A 27,708-nucleotide genomic window follows, 5' to 3' on the forward strand; every position below is an offset into this window, starting at 1 on the left:
CTTGAATCGATATATCCTTGATACTTCCGTTTTATCGTTTATAAATTATGCACCAAATTGACACAGTTTCCCTATCGATCGTTTCAATCCTGTAAAAAAGTACCAACAGTTTATAAAGGAAAATATTTGAAAATTGCAATTTTCTTTTAAACATGTCTCTTGTATTTTCTAGCAAGTACATTCCTTTTTTTTTCGATCGAGTTACAGTATATTTTTCTTCGATTTCCGACAAGGAACCGAGACCTTTTTTTCTATAATTCGACCTTCCATTTAGCTCCATGGCCACAGGGAGTCTAATGGGTTCGACGAAAGGGCTAGTGCGTGACGAAAAAATGATCTTGCGAGATTGTGCTTTACCGGAAACTGCCATCATGTTTTTGCCAACTTTTCCTTTGATGTTCACCACCTTTTCGTTGAGGGAACTTTGGTTAGTGGCTTCTTAATCAAATCGGTTCGGAGGTATGTTGCTTCCCTTTGGGGAAAATATATCCTACTTTGATAAAATTTTAATACACTCTTGCATTAATTTTGATACTTCTCTACCCTAATTTTATTTGTAGTACTTTTCCTGGATCCGACTCTCTATTCTTTTTATTCCTTTCTATTTTATAATTCTGTTCTCGTTTATTTGGAGAATATAAAATGCCACACAGCTTTTATTCAATTATTCTAAATCTATATTATCTAATTTACCATTATTCTTTCATTCGTCGAGTAAAATCATACTTTGAAGAATGGCATTTTAACAAAGTGAAACTTTCCTCCCTTAAAGACAAGTTTCATAATCTCCTGTTGCTTTTCATGGCCTATGTTATACAAACTACAATTCTCTTATATTGTTCTTAAATCAATCGCAATATTTCCCATAATCTTGATTAGTCAGTATTACTAATTTATAAATAAAATCGACGGAAGGAACTACGTCTCTTAGAAAGATAATTCCGTTTCAGTTTCTAGGATATTATCATATAAACGATCAGTGTTCATAGCGTTATAAACATGAATTAAAGATATGAACGATAGAACACCAGAACATCGTTAGCAACACGTTAGAAATGTAGATACGATATATATTATAATACCATCAGTTGATTTGACCGATTCCTTCACCATGGCGTAAGAAATACTATTTTCGACCTCCATTTGCTGGATTTTTTATTCGAACGCGAACACCTGTCCGAGAAAATCAATCTTCTGGAAACTATAAAATGAAATACTCCACTCGAACAATAATTGTATTGTGTTCTCTCTTAACATATTATTCCCGGATTATTCTCGCGTTATCTGCCATTGATAAACATTTATCTTCGCGCTTTGCTAAATATTCCATATTCATAAAAATGTCCATAATTCTAGAATATACATTTGGTCTACCAGGTGACAATTTTATCACGAACGTTCTGTTTTTCCCACGCGATCATTGACATTTGTAAATAATTTGTGATATTGTTTTTCAATTATATTTATGAAGATATAAAAACAAATAAACTTCAGCAGTAAATATATATGTACTGACAAATTAACACGTTTCAGTGCGAAATCGATGCACGTATCAACATCATTTATTTACTTTTTTTTCAATACTTCTCAACAATAACGAATTAATATTTGTGAAATAAAAATCAAGCGAGAAAATTGTTTCCACCTTTTTCTTTTTTTCTCCTGAGCGGAAAGCAGGAATCGTAGAAATCCTCCCGACTTGAACATGTTAAACGAGAAAAAAATTCGCCATGTCATCGCAGTACGGCATTTGGGCGAGCACTCGCGACGAAGATAAAAGACGCATATAACGTGCAGTCTCTCTGCAGCTTGATATCAGGAGATCTGACGAGTAAAAGCCTGTTTATAAAATTTTTGTTGGTATCTCCCTGACTCGAAATATTTTGAATATTTGCTTTTTTGTTTATCACCACACATCAGTGTGAGAAGTGTTGCTTAAGTAAATAAATCCTACCACTTTATCGTGAGCGTCATGCAGAAATCATTTATCTTCCCTTCCGTGTCTTCAGATATTGCGCTGACATTCGGCGAAGAACAGACTTTTCGTGTAACTTTAATTTTAACTAAAGATCCAACTAAAAAAATAATGAACATCGAATGTAGCAGTTTGTAACGAAAGTTACATAGCATGTAACTTTGTGATACGATACCTTCTTGACACAGAACGATCAAAATTAATGTAAGGTGGTTTGAACGATATTTTTCAAATTGCTCTTTGAAGGGAGGAAGAAATTTTCTAATTAGAAATTAAAATTGCACGTATCTTTGCTCAAATTCTTCATATTTAAGTCGTAACAAACGCTATTTAACAAGAGCTAACAAACAAGAACGTACAGTGAACGAGCTAATTTTCAAGTGATTAGACTTTGATGTGCTAACGATTTTACTAATCCTCCCTTTTTACCAATCCTCTATTGCTTCCGCGGACGATTATTGTTTACAATTATAATATTACTTACTTACGCGCTGACGATATCATATCGGCGTAATGAGATCAAAACGACTATTTCTATTTTTGTCCATCGCACACCGTACTGCGATGGTAACTTGATAATTGCGAAACAAATTCAGGAAACGTTTGCTACGAAGTAAGAAGTAATAACAAGCAAGAGTAGTAATAATAAGCGAAGGTATCTTCGGTCCGTAATTGAGTTGCATCGATCATCTTCAATGCCAGTCAGACGAATCTCGTCGATAAACGCAAAGAAGCTCGTGTTCATGGTGATACATTTTTCTGTCGCATGGCTGAACGTTGCGTTACTGCGACGCTACGTTGATACTACACCGGCGTTCTCGATAAAAAATCCCCTCGAGCCAGCTTGGATTTTTCAAATGATTCGATCAGTTTTATGTAGTATGCGTATGAATCGTTTTCCTTTACTTCTTGTTCCTTTCTTTCTTCTTCTTTTTTTCTCGAAAATCTCGAGAAATCGTGCAATTAACGAACAAGGTAGAATCAGTAATTAGTTACCAGGATGACGGAAACGACGTTCTTACGCGTGTCCTTCTTATCCGTAGAATCTGGAATTTCTGATGGAATAATTTTTGTCCTGGCAAAGTCACGTGTCGAAGACAATTGCCAAGTCTCCGTGACGAGTAATTAAAGGATCGTTGATTGGTCCAATTTTAGAACGTTAGAACGCAACAATTACGTGAGTCGTCGGTAAAAAAGGGAAGACGTAGAAATGTACAGCTATGGCGTGCGCGTATGACCCTCTTTTCCGTATACGAAGGAATTCTTGATTGTATCGTTTCTTGTCCCGGCAAAGAGGGGTGTCGAAAACAATCGCGACGTTTTCACGGCGAGTAATTAAAATTTCATCGACGCTAAATACGATTTTAAAATGGATGGTTTGTTTGTAAAAGGAAATAATTTATTGTGGATGAAAGAGATTCGGAGAAGCCGTGCGCGCGAGGAGGACAGTGCAATTCCTCGCGTATGAAGCAATTCCTTGTACAGCAGCGTGCATGTGTCAAAGTCGAAATGTCAACATTCTATAACTGCTTCAAATTGTTCTGAACAAGTTGCATTGTAATTAATCTGTCTTGAAGGCGAATAACAACTCATACGGTGTTAATTACTTGTATCTGCGGCATAAAAACAGGTGACTGTACCGTTGAACGGTACACGTGCATACATGTACGGTACTTACACGTACATACATGCATGCACATAAGCATATGTCTCTTTGTATGTATGTTTATATTCATGTTTCTTCGTACGCATATCGAATCGTCAAAATAAGGTGATTTAGAATGCAATAAAATTCGATGATCTTAATCTGTGACTAACTTTTAGTAGGACTAACTTTACCTTAAGCACATTTTTAGCTAGTAAAATTAAGTTTGCTTTTATTCGATCGAAATGTACGTTGATATCATGTTAAACGTGTATTAATCGCAATTTATTTACTTAATTATAGAACATTTGAATTTTTTATGAAATCTATATAAACGATGATTAAATGGTTAAAGCTTTTCTGTCAATTACGAAAAATATTTCCCCATATTGCCATCACATTTTTAACAGTTAGACGTTAATCATGACGTATGTAATTTTAATACATTGTATATGGACTGGATATATTGTACATTAATTATTTCCCCTTCGTCCATGATCAATTTTCAGGACATGCCCTGTCCCTTATTGTTGACCAAGCAAGCTTCGACTGACCACATTTCCGAAGTTTGTCGACCGTTCCTCGGTGGGTTCCACCGATGGACGTCAGATAGCTCTTCGGGCTTGTTTTCTACGATTTTCGATAACTGTAATTCCATTTATTCCCTACTGCTATGCGTTTTCAGCCAGGTATCCTTGGAAATATCGAGTTGGATACGCTCAGCTGGCTCATGGATTGATATTACACGAAAGAGGAAAAAAATCAGTTATTTGTAGTATCGACGATTTTTTCCAGGTACGTCGTGAAGAAAACGATCGCGCACGTGGAACAGGAGGAGAGACAGAGACGCGATTTTTCCTTTTCATGATCATGGGGAATTATTGCAATCGATATTGTAAACAAGTCCTGGCGGAAATATTTTAATTAACTTGTGAATGGTTAAATAGAGTCTATCAGGTTGAAGCAATTTTTTATCTCGTCGTAACTTAAAAGATATAATTACCATGAGCGATCGCGTGTATTAGTAATAACTATCGTGTATAATTTAATTAGCTTTTAAGTGAAATAATAATTGCAGGGCGGTTTGAGGAAAATCACGATTTTTAATATCTTTGGAATTATACAGCCCTCCTTAGCTCAAGTAATTTATATAACATTTGTTCATTTCTCGAATCATCGCACATGACACGACTTGAGACATCGATATATCTTCTTTCTGAGTTAACATTATTTTTTTCTTTTTTCATTCTTCTAAATAATGAAAGTCTAATAACAGGATGTATTGGTATCTCTCATACAAGAATTCTATTGACATTACTTAACTTCCTTCTTATATTCATTAAGACAGGAAAAGATTCAATAACGAAGTTTAGAAAGAATAAAGAAAAAGTTACACACGAGTCAACATATAGCGAGGAATCGATCTCACGAAAGTTCCAATGATGTAATCCGCGAGAGAAAGAAGAAGAAGGAAATAGCGTGCAAGTTCAGGAATCGCCAGCGATCGTATAAAATATTCTATATAACGTTCAACGATCTTAAAATAGAAAAATGTCTTTTGCGAAACTATTGAAATTATTCCAACCCTTGAAAAAATCATTAAAATAATCTTATCTGAAGAATTATTAAAATAATACCGAACTGAAGGATTATTCAAATAATTCCATACTTAAATTATTTCTTACGCCCACTAAAAGCGAAACAGATTCGCTAACAAGTTCAGCGAAGACCAAAGTCAAAGAAAAAGCAAACTCTTCCCCAAAATTAGCAGAGAATCGATCACGCGGCAGTTTTAGTGGCATTAACTGGCATAAAGAAGCAGAGAAAAATGAGATGCAGGTTCACGAATCGCACGAGGATGACGATAGGTCAGGCGATGATATCCTCTCGTCGATACTCGGAGATTTCTTCGCGATTTCGTGCCGTGCCATTCAAATGAATTCAAATGTCTCATCAATAATTCATGAGGCCGGTTATCAAGGCTACAAATCTTAGGCTCGGGTCCTGTGCATCGTCTGTAATGTTTCATGGCACTCGAAAAGATTCTCCATGAAACGTTACAAAATTATATCAATACTAGTAACAACGGCAACAACGGCAACAACGGCAACAACGGCAACAACGACAACAACGACAACAACAACGACAACAATAATAATAATAACAACAATAATAATAATAACAACAATAATAATAATAATATTAATCGATTAAAAATTTTTCTGGAGACATCAACAAAGATGAACGATGAAGTGTTGTAATCAGGTGAGAGGCAAACGTTGCGTGCCGGAAATGTGAACGTGTCATTGTTAACGCTGCCGGAGGCCCGTCGTCACAATTTACCTTCCCACTAGGGAGAAACACTTTATCTTGAGTTTCCCTTCGCAGGCTAACCTTGCTGAATTGCTTCAAACAAATGATTTTTTTTTTTTTGCTTTTGTTTTCCAAGGGAATCTAAGGAGGATTTTGAAAGTTGACGAGTTTCGAATCGATTGGATTTTGTAAGGGAAGTAGTGATGCTGTTTCTATTAGTTCCTGGAGAAAATCGTGGAAACTACTTTTTGAGATTTGTACATGTATTTTAGACGTTGATTTTAAAAGACCGATACTTGTTTGGTACATTTATTTTTGAATTTTTATCGGTGGGAATTTACAGTGTTTTCACGATTCTGCTTTAATTTAATTTTTCACGCCGTTAACACGTTAGTTGCCACGGTGGTTATCGGTGACCAACTAGGTAAAATAAATTGAATCTTTTAAAATGGTTAAAACAGGAATTTCACGGATTAAAAAATTGTCAACAACATGAACCATTTAAATAACATCGTTGGAGAAAAATTGTACCTGTTGGGGTTATCTGTATTCTGTTAATGTGTAACAGAAATATATTCGAGTATAACGGTATAAGTTCAGTGTATGCTAATCCAGATCTGCACGCTGACAGCGTGACATTACAATAGAGCCCCGAAGCCATGGGCCTATGGTATTTATAATTCCAAAAATCCAGTTTGTTTACATCTCGCTGCACCATCTACACAAGGCATATTCCAGAAAAGGCTATTGGTCTGGAAGGCCCTTCAAATTAATTTAGTAATAGATAATGCTTAATAGGTTCGAAAATCAGGAAAACTAAACAGTAGAGCAGAGGTAGAATTTTCCTGGAAGAGTGGAGTGTTTTCCTCCAACAGTGCCAATACAAAATAACACATTACAAAGAATAAACATTACCTCGTACATCTCAATCTATCTTTTAAAGCAAAATATATAAACATTGAACGCGTTCAAGAAAATAAACATAACGATAGCTATACAGCATATGGCATATGTTAAATCAAATATAATATATTTTTTAACGTACCAGAATTTCAATAGAATTTTAGCAGAATTTTGCTGGATAATTAGTTTAGACGCGCGGTAGGTTGAACAAAAATTGAAAATCGCTGCATTATATCAATCCGTGTCTAAACAAGAATCACGTATTAGACGTGTAACGTCACGAACAACGATTACAAGTGACCTCAAATTCCCTAGAATTTCTGAAAATATCACGGAGCATTCAGGAGGCATTCTACGACCGGGTTAGCCAAGGACAGGAAGTGTTTCCTTAACGAGTACCGGCGATAAATGGAACAGTTCCAGGGAAATAGTTGCACGATACGGTAAACGTGGTTCGATGGAAGTAATTAGTCGCGTTTTACGTCAAAGTATATCCATCGAAACTGGGTCCATGGAAGTATCAACTAGACGACAGTGTTATACGATCTTTCAGTGAAACTCCATCTGCATCTATTACTTTATTTCATCGATCAATACTCGCTGATCCACTTCTAATAGGAGGAAAGAACAAAAAGAATTCTCGCAACGTGTTAACAAGTTTCTATTGGTCGCAGTTCCGTGACTTTTTCCATTATCCAGAATCAATATACCGATAGATGAATGTAAGATGAGGAAGAAAAAACTTCGCTTAAATCTAAGATCGAAATGGTTTGACGTAGCGCGTCATTATCGTAACACGATCGGCAAACGCGTTAGCTTTGGTTGGTGATTCGTTCTCAGCGATTATTAGCGACGTTTGTAGGTTCTTTTCGTGGAAACCTTGATATAACTTGCCTCTCGATCCGCTTTTTAAACGTTCAGACTATTTATTCGAATGGTTTTTCGTTTCAATCGAACGAGCAACCTTGGTTGATTTAGTGAACGTTTATTAGAGAACTCGAGTAATTATGCGAAAGGGAATTATGCTCGATCATCGTTAGTGTCCGGTTTTACGTTACAATAAATCATGTACCTACTCGAATTGATAATTCTATGAACATAATATCGTGTTTACAATGTTTCCATTCTGAATTACGATTTTGCTGCTTTCAAAAACGATGGAAGGAGAAGATTGAAATTTTCCAGTTTTCGCGTTTCACAGTTCGTTCCATTGTTTCATGGGATACATAATTTACGATAAAATTAATTATACAGTACTTTGTCTTAATTTCATTGGAAATAGCATGTAATGCTTAGTTAACGTCATCGAATCGCGAATGACTCATAAACGTTTCGTTTGGACTTATGTTATTATATTTTAGATAATTTTATTCTATTTCAATTTTTCACAGCATCTAACACCTAAACTGTAAAACTTGAGATATTTTATATCTGAAATTACTTTTCTGTCATGATGTTATTGTAAACGAGAATCACGCAGTTTTTCAAGGACTGATCGGAACCGCGTTCATTTTAGCATGTCACATGCCACGGGGGTCATCGGTCACCGACACTCAACTTGTCGGTGCCGCCATGAAGGTCACCGGTAACCGGAGTACCAAGATTGGTAAAAATAAAATCAAAAAATTTGAACAAATGTCGATTGTTCATTATCACCATCGTTACTACAACGGCGTGACGAAATTAATACAGTATAAAACATATAAAAATAAATTTATTTATACATGAAATATAGACCTATAATATTTCACCGTTACATTTATCGCATAATAAAAAAATTCATTATGGCGCCACGGGTAATCCCTGTAAAGCTAGCATTCAACGTGTTGAAAGCTTCTTTCAGTTCGATCAATAGTATTGGCATAAGAATGACGCAAAGGCTCATCGTTGTTGCGTTTATCGAATCAACGAGTTTATATTTATACGTTTTCCGTGATAAACATTTTTTGTTTTTTTCCTCGTCAACCACAGAATTAAAGATTTGTCCAGCTGTTATTACACGTAAGTTATGCAAGGCAGTTTATTTTACATTAGGCCTTCGTGTCTGGCCACAACAAATTTAAATATATTTATAAATTCATAATAATTTACATAAGTATAAATAGTTTTTATTTGAAAGAATTTTTAATTGATTTGCAAAGAAGAAGATTTAAACCGAAAGATGGTATCAGTAGAGACCGTCTATAACCAGATTTTATATACAAAACGACAAACTTTAAAATTCTCTACGGTCTTTAACGAGGTTATCTCATCCGTTTGAAATTCTTAACAATTAGTTAAAAATATGAAACATTTAGTAGGGGACCTGTTGCTCTCATCGCTTTAGAATCCGTAAAACTTTCGACCACAAAGTACTTCGTTTGAATAAAAAATCCTGCTCGGTACAGCACTTTACAATTCTACAAACCTCATTTTTTCTACTTCAAACCTATTTTACGCGTTTTTACGTTCTGTATTCGACTTATTTTCCAGGTACACAGTGTCCATGCTTAAAATTTCACACCGGCGCGATGGTAAAAAAATTATTTTATACTGAATCTCGTGTTTTGTTGTTAAAAACTATGGATATTGATAAAAATAAATTTCACGCGAAACTTTAATTTTTGGAATCAAAAATCATTTTAATCGATCAATGAAATTATGAAAATTGTCCAGAGATTCCAAAATTATTAAGATTAATCTTCTCTTAAAGATCCTAAAATTATTAAAAATCAGAGATTTTTAAATCATTAAAAATTGAAGATTCTAAAGTTACTTTATTTATTTATTTACATTTCATAATTCTGCCTTCCGCAGTAAAGCGGACTTCCAGTTACACTTCTCCTTGGGATTCTAACGTTATCAAAAATGATTAAAAGCCTAAAGGCCTAAAAAGTTCTCTGTTTGCTATTTCACTGTTGTATGCTTTCTCACCCTTCGTCCCTAATCGATGAACATCGCTCTAATTCTTTTCTCTCCCTTTACTTTCAATCGCACGAGAGAAGCGTCGAAAAACCCACGACCACGAGGGATGAAAGGATGGTTTCAGGGATGGAGATTCGCGAAAGCAGGCCGCGAGGGAAGAAGTGAACCGAGATTGGTCCGATGTTTGTTCAGCACACAACCGTTTCGTATGTAGAAAGCGTTCATAGAGAGGTGGTTGCGCTCCTTTATGCGCATGCCCAATAAAACAATCTCCAAATAATATTCTGTTCTTCGAATTTACTTTTTCAACGTTCCATGCTTACGGGCTATAATTTTCTTAAGACGCTTAAAACGATCTCTTGAGCTTTCGCCTTTTCGGTGAAAACAAGCATTTTTTTATCTCCACTTTAGACTCGAACGCCAACTTCTTGACGTATTAAAGAATTTTAGAAGTTTCTTACCATTTTACAGTACGTTCTTGTTGAATTTTTGCTGGATGAAAAAACGCTTATCCGATACTTTTAGTATTTGCCTCGAAGCTGTTTAACGGTATTATCCTTTTAATAAAATTTAATTATAACGCGCTTTTACGAAATGATAGCGTACACAGTGACTGTTAATAATTTCTGGTCAGAGCGTAATTTTATTTTGACGTACTTTTTACTTTAATAAAATCCTTCGAGTGAAATGTTTCGCGATATTGTATAATATTTTTCTAAAAAAGAATATATTAATGCTAATCGATGGAACTATTAAAAAGATCGTACAGTTTTTCGAGAATGTTAATAGCCTTCTTGATAAGAAGACATCTCTTGTCCTATCTTGGTATGCGTTAAGGGTTGATGGTATAATTTACTATATTTTGAAGATCAAAGTTACGATATTCATAACAAGTTTATAAAAGTTTTACCTAACGCCGCTTGATTTTATGTGATTATACTTGCAAAGTTCTGTATCGCTTATTATACAGTTTTATTTTTATCAAAAGAAAAGAAAAATACCTCTCATAGGGGTAGTTTGCATATTTTGGTGGAGACTGGTGAGTATAAGTGTCGTTGTCGTTGAGGGCGATGCACTTGGTTTAAGTAGGCTAATGGGAACTTTCGAGTAGCCATCTTCATAACTTTTCGTATCTCTTGCGAACAGCTTCACAATCTGTATAACATTGCGGCTCTCGATTTTCTACAAAAAACACTAAATACCTTCGAACCGTTTAAACACAGAGTGCAACTGGCAAACTTTCATTACAAGATCAAATTTAATTCCACTTGCCTCGATGGACGCAGGCTATCGTTAATTAAAATCCTCCCACCAATTTTTATAAATATATGAATATAATACGAAACCTTTCTAATGAGCTAAAAATAACACGAGATTTTTAGCAAATTTAAAAAAATAAAAGAATTAAGATTAAATTTAGACGTAGTCGAACCTTATTTCGTTAAGTAATTTCCGTGAGAAGTACAGGAAACATAACTGAACATAATGTGGCAGATCCATCATGATAGATTTCGTGATTTTAATGTTACGTGTTCAAAAACGTTATATTAAAAGAGCAATAGTACTAGGATAATTAATATTTCTGAAATGTGTAAGTGCAGTTATACTTTCATGCTATTAAAACTGGAATTGTATGAGCGTTTTTATCATCTTCTTGAATAACTGCACTTACACGTCTATTTTACTAAGGTCTTCAGTTGTGATTTATTAAATTGTTTATCATGTTCATTAATTAAACTGTTAAACTGTTCATTAATTTGTATAGTTACAATATCGTACATATTCAATATGAAATTTCATTAGTGTAATTTATGGATTGGTTTTACCTTACATTATTGTAACAATATACGTTTCATTATAATACGTTCCATATTGTAACAATATAGCTGCATAATTTGTGCAAATCAATGCAAACATTTGAGCAAAATATAATCCTTCGAAATATATCTCACAATGTCTTGACGCTTCGTAAAAATGTAAGTTAAATTTTTCAATTAAACATTCTGCTCGTTTCAAACCTCGTTATATATTATTCAAACCCAATACGAAAGAGTTTTCGTGTTAATAATTCGTATTTCATCGAAACGCGTAAATGTGGATCGCGATTCTAATCGATACATATTCGATCTTGAATTAATTAAAAAAATTAGCAAAAGCTCGTTACGAGGAGTGCGCGCTTTCAAGGGAACTTTTTGCACGGCCGGGAATAACGTCGCACCGCGGAGGCAGCCGATTCTTTCATCCCGGAAGCGCACTGGAACTTGGAGATTTTATTACGAGCGTACAGTGATCCTGTTTAATTGCATCCGCTACAAGGCGACCCTCGAAAAGCAATTTCGAGTGTACCGGAGGCTGGATTTATCGCGACCGGTATTCACTGTAAACAGCCAACGACGTTCCTCTTAATTCTGCCGCCGGCTTCCGATTCTTTACCTTCGCTCTGTTGGCCGCGGTTTTTCTTTCGTTTTCGCGGCACCGCGAAACGAAGAAAAGGCGCTTCTATCGTCGAGTAGGTTTTACTAATAGTCGATGCTCTGTTCTTCCTTATTTATTTATTTCTTTATCGTTTTCATGATTTTTATGGTCCGGGATTAGGCAGCTACCGCGATTAATAAAATACGTAACAAAGAGCAAAGCGTAGAATGCAATGAGGCAAGTTAGAAACTCAAACAACGGTATCTATACTACGATACAGCGTATGTTAGAATTAAGCAGGTAGCTTACGATATCATAATTGCTGATACAGATTAATATCTTTGAGAAGATAAAGAAGATCTTCAATGCTTCTGATTTAGACATGCTGCATCTCGTTTGGCAGAGCGAATTTATTTCTTAATTTAATTTACTTTTCATGCATTAACGTTGCTACGATTAAGAAGATTATCATCTACAAATAGGATAAAGTTATGAGAGTGTGTCAGTTTAGTATGTCGAATTTTAAGTCTCATGAGAATGGCTTGCTTTCTCCGATCGGAAAGAAATACTGGACTTTTATCGATGTACGTACGGATGTTATGTATGTTGAATGGGGGTGATTCCTGTGGAATCCTATGGAAGGGACGTTTGTACTCTCTGGAGTTTTGTTTCTCATTCTACGTTTTTAATCGAATGGAAACCGAGAGTAAAGATCTGAAACACATTTAGCGCATGTCGAGATAAAGGGGTTTTTAAGCTACGCTGTGCCACAAGTTTCGAGCACCTAATGTGCTTCTTGTGTTTAATATTAAATCGCCTTTTGATTGCAATATCTGCAATAATTTACAAACATTGTAGAACCATATTTTACTTTTAACTCAAGTTTGACCAAAATGTGTGACCATTCAATTTTTGACTAGTATGCAATTTTTTATGCACTTATGGGAGACTTAAACGCGAAACATAAGCAAAAATATATGAATAAATTCGAACTATAGTACTCGTTATAATATCTATCGAAAAAATGATTATCCATCGAGGTCCCATTCCTTCAGTTATATTCGTAAAGATATGAATTTGCATAAAAATCCGTAATCTATCTTTCATGGAAACTAAATTGAAAAGATAAGCCGAATATTTTACGTTTTGGGTCTGCGTTGACAACATTTTTGTTTCGTGTGATTTTGTGACATTTATATTTCCGAGATATAAAATGTGAAATTAATATAAAACTTATCACGTGATATTTAGACTTCTATTAATGATACGAGAATTTATGACTCCCCATTTTCTCCCTTTCTCTTTCTACAGTTGAAAGTCAATCTGCTGAAATAGGAAACGTCACATAATGCTGTATATCATTCAGAAAGTAAAAACCACATCGATTAATAACGTCACCATCAAGGTGTTAGCTAATCCGTGGCCAGGGTCAACGTAATAAGGCACACCTGAGATTGATGACAGCTGTTGATGTATCACTACTCTGTTATTATGTATTTCTGTAAGAATTCTATTGTGTATTCCATTGTGTCTCGATTAAACCATTCAACAGATTTATCTTAATTTAGTCTATTAATAATTTCGACGTCTCTTTTTCTATCTTGATGAAAGATACATTGCCACATTTACGCATCTTGAAGTGACGTTTCCGGTTTATGCTGAATTTTATATATAAATCTTTCCTCTGTATTTTCGAGCTGACATTTTTCGGCATCTACATTCCCATACAAAAGTTTTCGTAATAAAAAGGCTATTTATACTCGAGTAAAGTCTTATAAAATTTCAGCGTAGAGTTAACGTATTTCGTAACAAAACGATTAACATAACTGTTTTATTCTTGCGTAATAAAACAAAAAGTAACTACGATATAGAAATAAAACTGACCAATTCTATCGAGGTTAATTAATCGTTCCGTTTCTGCGAAATGAACCCTATCTACGTATTTTGATACGTAAAATTAAAAACTTTTGAAACATCGAAATCGATCAGTTCAGCTTGTCAGATTGACTCCTACATGCTTTATTTAAACAAAGAATGTCAATGTTTTCAAGACATGCGGATTACTTGGAAATGATTGTACATTTGTCATTTTCCCAGTGTCTGCTGGTATTTCTATTCTTTCTTCCAAGAGTAGAAGCTATCGTAACGATTTGTTATATTCGTTACATTAGCATGATCGATCGTGCGGAGCAAATGATCCACGTTTCGTGTACACACACCCTCGTTACGCCGTGTTTTTCCCTAGTGATCGAGTGGATTTCATCATCGGTAAAATGCACTATATCAGACGTCGCTGACATTAATATTCAAGGTATTTAACGTTTAAAGACGCGGGCGTGTCGAGTAGTGCCTCTCGGTAACAGGCAATTCGATTGGCAAGCAACGAGGGAAAAAGCTGTTACACAATAAAATAATAGCCATTATGACTAATCGCGCGAGTGGAACTCGCGAGTATCGCGACCCTGACTAATTGTAAGCGAGTACGCGAATTGCGGTTGAATGGAACGTGCTGTCGCGTCCCGGAAACTCGAAAAAGTCAAAGGGAAACGCAATTTCGCGATAATGAATGTGGAATGTATTAATGTACATGGTGTCTCATTTTGATCGTTCCACGCAAACATATGTCCTAAACTATACGTAATTCGAGAAAGAGCGTACAATAAAATTGTACGGTTTCAATTGGCCCATCTTACGACGTTCAATTGGATTTGTCTAAGTGGAAGCGTTTACGAGATTCTAAGATAACCGTTGTTTCTTCCAATTGAATTATACGTTTTATCTTTCATACACCATCCGATGCACTTTTTAGTTCTCTACGGAAAAGTATCAAGGTAGTTGTATCTGAAAATTCTTAGCTTAAAAGATATCTCATTGTTAATTTCATTAAAATTGAGCGTGTGGAGGACAAGAAACATATAAACGTAAGTGCGCTGTGTTATCTTTCCTTGTCTTTCATGCGATAAGTTTTACAAGGTTGAAGCTGGAATACCTTTTGAACTAATCATTTTTCCATTGAAGTACCCTAATACTGGTTTGTAGGGAATTAAAAAATCCATCGAATAGCGTATGAAAAAAATGTATGTAGAAATCCATTTGAATAAACGAAGGTCACCTTGAGATCTCGAAGCTATGTATTTTTCGAAGAAACACTTTTTTCGAATAATATACGGTTTAAGAGATATTTGCCTGGCTCGATCAAGACGAGACACCTTGTATATACAGGCTGTTGCAAAAACATGATAGGTGCAAGGATTTTGTTAAAGGGAATAAGAAATAATTTCGAAATACACTTAGCATTGTAATTATTAATATATTTATTTAGTATAACATTGTATTTATTATATCATACTAGTTAATTAGGTCCAAGTGTATTAATTTCGGTATTTGGTAAAATTTTATATTAGGAAAATGAAATATAGAAACTCATTTAATTCTAAGAAATGGTTCTTTATTATTCATATTGCTCGATCATTTTTCAGCATGGGAAAACCATGATTATTCAGAAGCAAATCTGAATTTACTTGAAGTAGTTCTTATATTAATAATTTAAACTGTATTTTTCCTTATTCCCATGAGTATGCCATTCCGTTCTCTGATATAGTGTTGCCAGAATTTCGTACAGGTGTAGAATTATAAGATCGACCAGTACAGATTCCAAAATCAATGCTTCCAACGTAAAATCTAATTTTGTATTTCTATGTAGGGTGACTTAATTTACTAGTCTATAAACGATAATTCAGTTAACACATTAACAGTCGTCGATGTAATGTAATGTTTCGTAATTAAAGTACTTACTACTAGGTAAGACAATTATCAATGGCTCTGAGGGATTTCCTGGATTTATTTGAATTAATTCTAGGAAACGATTAAGGTTTAATATTCGTAGGATATCGTTCTGCAAAATTATTAAACGCGAGTATATTACATTGCAACGCGCTGTAGTTAAAGATCTATAATGTTTAAGAGGGAAAAAAAAGAAATAAAAAATATCGAGAGATTTTTGAAATCGATGTTCTTAATTTAAAATGTAATTTTGTCTCTTCTTATACTGACATTTAATGAGCTTAATTTACTCAACCCTAATGTAATTAAATTGCAACAACGAATATCTTCGTAATGTTATAATATTAATAATATATAAATATCGTAATATATATTTTATCACAGTTTTCAATGTCTACTACAAGATCTTCATGTTTGTGACACACGGCATACTATTTGCCGCGATACGAACCGCATCGTTTTTGATTTTCGATCGATTTGAAAAGTTGCTATGACATACAGTAACTTAGTTGTATATCAATCTAGTGATAATACGATTTTGATTTGCGCAGAGTACAAGCTATTTCAACAAGTTGATAAAATTTATTACCATGTAATATGATTTAATACCGTAACGTAATTTAAAAGTCGAAGGATCGAATCCTGAGATTCTAAGATGATTAATAATTAGTCTTGAAGATACGGTCTTATAATTTAAAGGTATAACGGCATAATGATACAATCTGTAATATAAATGAAGATTCAGTATATCTTAAACGTAAAACGCGGCTATAAAATGTTTCAAAATAGAAATATCCAATGTTTTAGAATCCTAAACCAGTTTGAATCTTCAACAAAACTCCGATTTTTTGAGAAACCTTGACAATACGCTAGCTTTTATAGAAGCTTTTTAAAGCTATGTTAAAGGAAAGAATCAACAAGTTTAACAATCATAATATTTAATACCATTCGCGTCACAACGTTTAAATTTATCAATACACATTATAAAAGTCCAAATAGTTGCATAAAGCCGCGTAAAAATCCTAAAGTATACGAGTTGAAAAAAACCGGCGAACTTCTGAAAAAACTTCGGACCTCGACGATACGCTATCTTTCACGGAAGCTTTCAAAGTTATCGCGAAGGCAAAAACCAACAATTTTAGCAATTACGCCATTTAGTATAGTTCGCGTCACGCCATTTAGATTTATCAATATACATTATGAACGTGCAAATAGTTGCACAATACAGTGTTTAACAATACTAAATCGGACAACTTGAACCTCTTAACGAACCATCGAACTCCTGAGAAATTCCTCTTGACAATAGGCTATCTTTTACAATTCTTTGCCAGTTATCTCAAAGACAAGAATCAACAATTTTAACAATTACAGAAGTGTCATCCGCGTCACGCCATTTAAAACAATCTAACACTTGCGCGTGACAAGCGCGAAACTGGTGTCGCCAGCTCGATTTCCGGCAGACGACACGACGGCCAACTCACTTGACGCCGTTCATCTAACGGCGTTTAAGCTTACTTTAAAATCGATCGATCGCCTGTCGAACAATTGATTTATGGTGTTCGCGCCGTCCTATGTCAAATTCTTCGAAACATGACGTAAACGTCATGCAATATAGGGCGGAATGATGTCAATTGAAGAGAATTGCGCGAATTGAACGTTGTATACTCAGTTTCATCCAGCACTTTCGCGATGGAACACCGGTTTACGAAACCGTGGCATACAGTTTCGAATTTTCGTGGAAATTCCACGCCCGCGAATAAAATCACACGGATAATCAAGGGGTATTGTGTCCAAGTGGTCGACGTTGTTACAACGAACCTATCCACGGAATTTGTCGTTTTATATCCGTCGCGGATACAATCCGCGAATATGGCCGTAATCCTATCGTTTAATGAGTTTCCAGATCAATGACAACATGCGTTATAATATATTATTCGTTTTTTTGCACCACTATTCTTCATCGTCTGTTATTCTACGCGTTGCTGAAGTATTGTCAACTGCGACGAACTATTGTAAACTGCGTCGCGTTGTCGCAAACCTCGGCTCATAATTATAAAACAACCCTAAAACTTTTAATACGACGAAAGCTGCCTGGTTGAATTTAGTAAAGTTATTTTCCCCTCCTTTTTTTTTTACTGCACGAATCAACCTACGCTAATGAGAGCTTAAGACAAGACGCGTACAATATTTATCTATTCGACATTTTACAACTGTACGAATAATCTTCTCGGTGGATTAAAAGACCTCACGTTTCTTTTTTCCAATTAAAAGAAATTGCCTGGCGATTCGTCAAATTCGGTTAATGAACAATTTTTGTACGATTTATGTTTGAAAACGAGCTCTTTAATTCGTTAACGACTCGTAATATATCGTGAATTGGTAGAATATATCGATGGTCATAACTTTTCGCGAGGATATAATTTTTACTGATTAAAAGGAAAGCTTGTTCGATTAACGTTAAAATATTCTCATTTTATCCTTGTATATAAATTGTATATAAAACCACTAATTTTTTCAAATACATTAGAACAGGAGGCTGTAACTGGTCAGAATTTGTGGTGAAAATAAAGAAAATGTGCAAACTAATTAAACTATCAATAAATACGACAATTAATTGAATAACTCGCGCACCATATTTCCTTTGATCGAACGTGGATTTTCCATTCGCTCAGATGAAGTTGAAACGAATGGCAATGCTGCTAAAACAAAATACTTGTTGCGTGTCGCTTAGATTAACGAGTTGCAAATTCGTTGAACGCTGTAGCATACGGATAAGATGACTACTACATACATTCGCTGTCTCTGCTGCAAATTAATGCTACAGAGTGGAGTTTACATTTTAAATGAGATAGAAATACAGAATAATTCCAACCTTCAGATGACATTAAAATTGACGTATATTACGAACTGAAAGTTTTGATGTAGCGCGATCCTTAGCATAAATCGTGAAAATAACGAATTAAATATTTGTCCCCTTAATATTAAATGGAAATTTGTAAAATAATCAAATGGAGTGACAGATGGATTTCGTTTGACTACTGCCCGCGTATATTAATTATTTGAACAAATTTCTAAGAGAGAGTGAGCTACAAAATTATCGTGGAGAAATATTTGTAGAATGAGGTGGGTAGCAAATGAAGAAGAAATATTTGTATAAGAGAATGCAGTTGCAGAATAAAGTTTTCTCAATATTAATAAATTTTTGCAATAAAAAATCCCATTGAAAATATTCCAGGTGGTGTAGTATACTAAGCGAAGTACAAGCGTATCAATTAAAATTACTTTCCAAAAATCTATCCCGACCGAAAAGTTTCAGAAGTTGAAACAAGCTCCTCAGTGATTTTAAAAACCCAACGTCTTTTCAATTAAAAGGTTCTCCATTTAATATTCTTCGATCGAGAAACTTGTCAATTAAAAATCAGATGTTTCAAAATGCTGAACCATGTCAACTATCGTAACTTTTTATCAAAGGGGAGAGAAAGTAAACGAAACGCTGGGAAAATACAAGAGAAAAGAAATTACATGTTGTTTAAGAGTTTATCTCCTCTCGAGCGAATAAACTTTTCTCTCGAGAAATTCGTTGACTCGCACGATCTCTACGTCTCGAATTCTCGCGACTCTGCTTCTCGAGTGCTCTTGGTCACGGCATCGATTAACTTATTAAGAACCAAGTAGCAAAATAATACATAAAAATTGTGTAAACGCAACGTTACGGTGAAAACTCTCTATGATCGTAAACTTGAATCTCGTGTTTTTCATTTTTCATTTTTTTTTTTTTTTTTTTTTTTAGACACAATCATCTTTTCTTCTGAATTTCTTTCTAGAAGAAGAAATGTTACGTCGTGTTAATAGATGGACAGAAATGCTGTGCAATTCTAAGTTTCCGTGATAATTTTCATAGTTGAAAATGGTAATTATCATCGTCTAGGCTTTCTTTGACGAGCATGTATGAAATTTTAGCCCAATGCAGGGTTAAGCTCGTGCCTCGACCGCATTATGCAACCCAGTTTCGAAGTTCAGGAGGGACGTCGGTCAAACAATGGTGTAACCCGACCTATGTGGTAATTGCAACTAATCTTCTCAATTTATTTTTGTTGTCCCGTCCCACGGGCTTCCTTGCTTTTTAGAATGTATCGATTTACCTGGAAATAGTGTCCGTGACGAACAATCCAAATTCGATTTCAAGTTCCATTCGCTGGGACAATAGACTTGATCCGTCGCGGATTTTTCTTTCGTTTCTGTTTTGTACTTAAATTCAGGTAATTCTTTCACGCGAGACCATCTTCAGCGAAATATGTATTCTTGGAATTGTAGACAATTTTACTAATATTATATTTGTTAGAAATATTTTTGAATATACGTAAATATTATTAGAAAATTATTGAAAGATTAATCCTATGTGTGCTATATCTCTATTCACGCGAAGGACTTTGTTTTGAATTTTCCAAGCGTCCATAACAATGTATTTTGTAGTGTTTTATTTGAATTACATAGGACTGAAGATATCTGTTCACTGTTCCTTTAGGTTTTCAAATTAAGAAACGTTGAAAAACTCTCTATGAAAAATTAATAATTGAAATATTGTATCATAAGATTGCATGTTAAATTTGATTTATTTCAGTACCAAGTAACGATTTGTTAGATTAAATTCGTGTGAACCGATCGAAGTTAAGAACATAATGAGAGTACAGATTTTTTTTATTGAGAGATCAAATTAATGATTTTGCCACTATTGTTTCGAAAATTCTTCATCATTTGTGAAACACGTTCTCTCAGAATTTAAAGTCGATCGGTTTTCTAATCAGAAACAAACAAATTGTTTGGTAAATTTATTATCACTTACGAAAATCACAATTTTTCAGTCGACAAGGTTTCCTGGCATGAAATATACGACAAAATTATGTGTTATTTATCGATAAGATTATTTCTCCACTGCCTCGGATTAACTCGAATTCACGCAACTAAATACAGCAGATTTTTCTCCGGTACACATCTTAATTGCACTTTCGTCGCGATTAATCACAGTTTGATACAATGGAATGAAAGATGCATTAATTATTTCTGCGAAACGCGCTTCCACTAAGCTAACGACTTACAGTTCTCTTATATTTACCCCGCTAAAACAAAGAAATGAAAAACCACCCTCTCAACACTAAGATTGCTAAATCTGTTAAAATGACACAGACCGATTTTTCGTTTGTACATTACAATTGGCAAAATTGTTACGGTTTTCGTTATATCGCTTCAATCATAATTATTTACGCTATTGATCAAACATTTGTAATAAAATTCAAGAATTTAAGAGAAAGTCAGTTCAGGACTTTGTATTCTGTTAGAAAACTTTTACATCAGAATTCTATCGAACTGAAGAAAATTACCACTGACAAATTTATCGTTTCAAAACAAAAATTACTAGGAGTAATTCGATGTAGCTATAGCTTAACAGGTTTTTAAAATGTGTACATATATTTTTACACATATTAAACCTTCATAATTCGAATACTAAAATCCTACAAGTAAATGTGATAACATTTCTCTTGACAATCTTTGCATAAAATATCTAAGACAAACTTTTAACGACTCGATCGAGGATAAAGAAAACCGATAGTCTTGAGAGAAAGACACCATATCATATTCACTTTTTTAGAGATTCTTAATGAGAAATAGTTTGGACAAACTGTAAATCCAGAAGACTCGCTACGTGCGTAAATGATGTAGAGACATCAGAGAGAAAGGAACCGAAATCGACGCGTAGGAACGTCGGTTTTTAGAAATATTCCATCCAATGTACCGATGAAGCAATGTACTCACGACAGGAATTCGAACGAAATCCTTTCTGGTCCTAGCCGCTACCGAAGAATAATGGCCGCGCAGAGGATTGCCACTTCACTCATCGCCGACTATCCTTGCACTAAAGCTCTGTCACCTCGCTCTGGCAACGATAACAAAACTTGCGGACGTAGTTCAGCATTCTAGAGGCCCTGCATTCGATCAGGGTACGTGGAGAGCGTGCCAGCGTGTAATTCTTCGCCACTTAGAGTGGGTCATTAACGATGCCCTCCACGATCTTTCGAAGCTCGCGTAATTCTCGTGCACGCGCTTCTTATCCTCTTTATTCTTTTTCGTTACGTTCACCTTCTTTGCTTCTTTTCTTTTTTCGATCGAAAAATGCAAGATAAAGTTACGATCTTCGTTATTCGCTGACTCGAGTCGATTATTAGACTATGTGGATTTTTAAACGTTCGCGGGCAGTTGAAAAGGCTTTCGATGAGAACATTCAACGAATGTCGAAAGCATTGTGATTTTTAAAACGCACGATCCTCTACGAGGAGATCTAATTTTCTATAGTAAACTTGTTCCATATTGTCGTTGCTACTATCTACCATATACTTATTACGCGTGGTTGATAGATGGTTATGCAACGTACATTCTATGCATTTTTGAGAAACTAGAGAAGCTTTGAATAAAAATCACTACTGCATCATAAAAATATTCTATTTTTCGATAGATTCGGTGCTACATAAAAAGATGTCGTTCTTCATAGCGATCTTTTGCATAATTTATTCTTGTTAATCTCAACATTTCTTTAATTAATACTCTCCTAATACCTACCCAATGTAAAAATATTAATTTTCATTGAGACATTAATGTGCATAGATAGAACATTAGTGTGGAGTTTTATCCATCTATAGGAAATTTAGAAACGAGAAAATCCGTAAGACGCTCCTAATATACAAAAATGTATTCTTTATAATGTTCCAGAATATTTGGTAAATAAACAAATTTCTGCTTACAATCTATTTCGTTGATCATTCATTAAAGTATAAACTTTGCCTTTTGACATATTTTTTCTTTTTTTCTCTCATCTAAATAATGTCTTTGATACACGAAGGTGTAAATTTACATAAATATCCTTGATCAAATTTGATTCTCACGCGAATAGTATAACGATGTGTTGTCACGATAAGCATTTTTGTATTCGAGTAAAGTCTGATCGAAAAAGAGGACTGAAGAGGGTTATACGATGGAAGAGAGGCTTGCAGAGAAGCTGGGAAACAGTTTACAAGTCGGGCTAGGAAATGGAAGATTGAGTAGTTTAGTTGTATGTTGGAAAAGAGGTTATATGAGAGGGACTGGGAAATAGAATCGAAAAATTATGCGTTCAAGCTTATTGAAAAGAACTTTTTTTAAGAGTGTTCGTAATATATTCATCGTACATGTTTTAAGGAATTTATTTGATACATCTGAGATTTATGTAGCTTTTGCTTGTGTAATTCTGCTCATTTCTTATAGATGCCTTTTCTTTGTCGCAATATAATGTTATTCATAACATGCAATGACATTTCCAATGGTGTTCCCTATCCTCGCATAATACGTATCGGTAATTCTGTCATAATACTTCATCTATGCACATATGCAGTCGACTACGTCAGCGATATGTGTAATACGTTTGTATCAGCTTTAAGATTAAACAATACTGCTATTGAGTTGGAAATTCATCCGATTGTTCGCATCGTACAGTGTGTAGTGTAATAGTGGATATTAAACAATAAATATTTGCTACGATATGTGTAACTAATTGCTTCAGATCGCAGTCAGAATTAGCTCAAACTCGCGCTATATCTAAAAAAATGTTCTTAAGTTACACAGACGGTTGTCTGTCATCTCGGAAGATGCAGTCATTGAAATCAGCGTTTGAATGTCATATTTTCTGGATGATATAATTTTCATCGGTAAAATTAGAACATATGAATTATCACAAACCAGGAATTAAGCCAAGTTTACGCAACGTGTTTATGCACCAGTTATAGTTTACATAAGAAATTCCAAATTATTTACATAATACGTCATACTAATACGTCAAAAAATTCATTTACTAAAATCCATGTCTCATCGAAATATGAAAAATACGAAAAAGAAAGCAGGAAACTATGGAGAACGATAGAATTCGATCGAAGAATCGGTCTCGTTCGGATAAAGAGGCTCTAGAACGCACGCAGGCCTAGTGGCCCCGATACTGGAAGAGGCCTCCATTGTGCGAAACCCACGAAGATGGAGATAACGTAATGAAACTAACTGGCTTGCTCTGACCAATTAACCAACCCAACTACGGCATAATATTTAACGTACACTCGCCGCCTTCCCCTGTTCACGTGGCCACGTTTACGCGATGGATATAGCGTTACATGAAAACGCGTTGCGAGGGAATCTCGCGTGATGATGAATTCGCTCACGCGCATCATCCCAGCGTGAGTTACAAGTACCTTCACGCGATTGACGGATCAAATATTCAAGGCAATTCGATTGGAATTATATTCGTGGGCCATAAAAATATTCACCTTCGCGATTTTATCGATCTATTCAAGACAGATTGGAAATCGATGTGTCGGAGATGAAAGAACACCTGTCGGAGATAAAAGAACACCGGAGCCTTTGGAACTTTGGATAACCCCGCAACATCGTAACCTAGAGTCTACTAAAACAGTAATTAAACAATTATAGTTATTCAATCCGATTGTAATTGTTCGAGATAGGTGATAGCGAGCTCTGGCTCGAGGCGACAGTCTGTCGCCCAACGTAGCCGCGGCCAACGGGATGACAAAAGGACGTACTCACAAAGTCTAAGTCTGGTTAAAACGTGAAATAACCACTGATCACGAAGATGTTAGTCTTTAGTCGATGAGATCGCGAGCGAGAATGACTTTCCCGTCCCGATGATACCACGGAGGAAAACTATATTGGGGCGTGTCTAAGGACACGAGATCGGATTCGTCGAGAAAAGCCTCCGTTCAGAAAGTAAGGGAAATTGTCGTTGCCGCTAATTGGTCAATCTCTATACCGGTGGTTAGAAAGAGATGCTGGCTGTTTTCGAGGGGAAGTTGCTAGTGGGAGACGCCGCTCGTTGAAAAATTGGTCTCCCCTATTTTCCCGTAGTGGGGACAAAGATTGTTTGTCTGTTTGATGGACTTTAGTTGACTAAATCTTAAGATTTATAACGAGCCCTCGAGCTAGCTGAACATGTACTGTGGAGACGCATCGACATCAGGCAATTATCTTACTCCAGGAATAGGGTCTGCGCGTGGCGAGCCACGGGACAAAAACCGTTGGAATATTTACTGTCACGTGTCGCCACGAATATTTCTTTTAAGCTATAGGATTTTAAGCTTTTGAGCTATAGGATTACTCCATACCTTCGTTAAACAAAGCGTTCATTCCTTGGCCGCGGCAACGTTGGGCGACAGACTGTCGCCTCGAGCCAGAGCTCACTATCACCAATCTCGAACAATTACAATCGGATTAAATAACTACAATTGTTTAATTACTGCTATAGTAGACTCTAGGTTACAATGTTGCGGGGTTATCCAAAGTTCCAAAGGCTCCGGTGTTCTTTCATCTCCGACAGATGAAATATTTTTATTCTCTGATTTATAATTTTGGAAGTGTAAGGATTTCGTCGAGTGAACGAAGAATATTCGTAACGGAGTACCACGTCTTTAAATCAGGAATTTTTGATAAATAAGTAACGTAAGGTTTTCTGAAGCAGATTACTGCAAAAAAAGAAATTCATCATAAATATTTATAATATTAGATAAATATTAAAAATGCCTTTTTATGCAAATGCGAGAGGTATATTACCATGAGACTGTGTTCGCATGATAACGATGATAATGGTCGCAGAAACTGTTTTTTGCCTAACGCTATTTTAACATAGACATCGTGTTTTTTGATGGTTACAAAAAAAAAAATTAAATTTTATAGATTATGTATAATCAATTAATTCAGTGATCAGAATTTTAAAGAAACTTTTTAATAGAATAAATGAGAACTCGAAAGGGCAAATACGTGGAATTGTAACGATGTGTTAAGGTGTAGGAAGATTTAAGATTAAGCTGTTACTGTTAATTTGTGTTTCCGCCTGTTTGCACGCGTCTGACCATAGACAGGCACGCTCTACTGCGGCTGCCAGGCATCCGCTGCACGTGAGCAATCGTATTTGAATATAACATCTGTTTGATTTGTTTTTACCAACTTTGTGTACCACTAATTACCAGTGGCGAAATTCAGAAATTATTCCTATTTCCTCGAAACAAAAAACATAGAATCTCGTCTTTTTAGATATATGATTTTACTTGGATATGTCTTACAGTTCGAACACCTAACCGATTTTCTGTACATTTAGTATTTATAATAATAATAGACTTTAGACTAGCTTCACGTACGAATATACAGGGTGGTTGGTAACTGGTGGTACAAGCGGAAAGGGGGTGATTCTACGCGAAAAAAGAAAATATAGAATAGAAATCTTTCGTTCGAGGCTTTGTTTTCGAGAAAATCAACTTTGAATCTTATCTCGTTATAACGGATCTCACTGTAGATCGTTGTCTCGATGGAAAAATTAAGAAAAAAATTTTTATTCTATATTTTCGACTTCTTTCACCCCCTTTCCGCTTGTACCATTAGTTACCATCCACATCCATTCCATATACATCCTGTCCATAAAATTATGAAATACCTACATTTTTCAATTATGTTCAAAATTCTACAGACCTCCCCCTTCCCCGAAATCTCATTTTGCGCTTTCGTCAATCATAAAAGTTTATTTGCGAAAACAAGCAGCCCAAGAAGAACAATTTGCGTCAGTCTAAAATTACCATCACGCATCAAGGAACGTACCTGACGTCAACAAACCTGAAGTCCCTCCCATATTTAACTCTACTAAGCCAACCACGGGAGTTCCGCGTTCAAAATACCAATCGTTCGTTTATTTGCATGAGAAAAGATTTGTCGGTGGCTGGGGAGGAAACGAGCCGAAGCGCGGATAGGTGAATGTCGGAAGAGAAGGGGAAAACCTTCCGAGTCCTGAAACAATTTTCGTTTCGAACAGCTCGTCCTGCTGGTGGGGAGGGTTGCATAAATATTCGAGGTTGCGCATCGTGCTCGACATAGCTGGAAACTGCTGGCAAGCGAACAAGTGGTGGAGAAGGAGCACCAGGACCTTAGTTTCGCCACAGCTCAGTACCAGTTGCGCTCCATACGAGTGTTCATCCAACCTGCTCGAAAGGGTGGAATTCCAACGTGAAGACATTGAGTTCGGTGACATCGGTGAGTTTAAATCCACTATATCTTCTATGAAATCATCGTGACGCTAAATGTAGTTACAAGAAATCATTCTAATTTATTTCTGTGTGTAATTTCTTTTCTTCATTTCGCGTGGTTTCTTACTTGGTCAAAAAGGTGAGGAACTTTTATGCGAGGATACTGTTGATAAATTTGCACCGTCCATCCTTTATTGAATTTATACGCAAGACCATCGACGTTGAGTTTCGCTCGATCATTGTCTATCGAATAATTATAAAATTTATTCTGATTTTTGTGCGTCTTCGGTCCTTTCCTTAGCTTTGTCCGATTCTTTTTTATTTGATCTGATTGATTGTAGCAATTTAAATACGAGGAGACTGCTGGTCAGTTCGAATCGATTATTTTCTGTGCAGTAATCGTAGCAAAATGAATATATTCTAATTTATACGTGTCCTTTGTCCCACTTTGTGCCCGCTCTTTTTCCCCTACTTTCTACTGTTTCGAGGCATGAATGAATCCTCTGAACTTGTTGCTCTGGCAGTGAATGAAAAGTGAAGTTTAGGATTGGAAAGTGAAATGAAAGTTTCAATTCCTCGCTTGTGTTTCACTTGTGGAAAGAATCTTCATCAGAAGTTTGACATTTTTGATAGACGCAAGTGTTTGTGCTTACATTTAGATTTTAGAAAGAATT

This window comes from Bombus huntii, unplaced genomic scaffold (assembly GCF_024542735.1).
Source record: "Bombus huntii isolate Logan2020A unplaced genomic scaffold, iyBomHunt1.1 ctg00000061.1, whole genome shotgun sequence".
In the NCBI taxonomy this organism is placed as follows: domain Eukaryota; kingdom Metazoa; phylum Arthropoda; class Insecta; order Hymenoptera; family Apidae; genus Bombus; species Bombus huntii.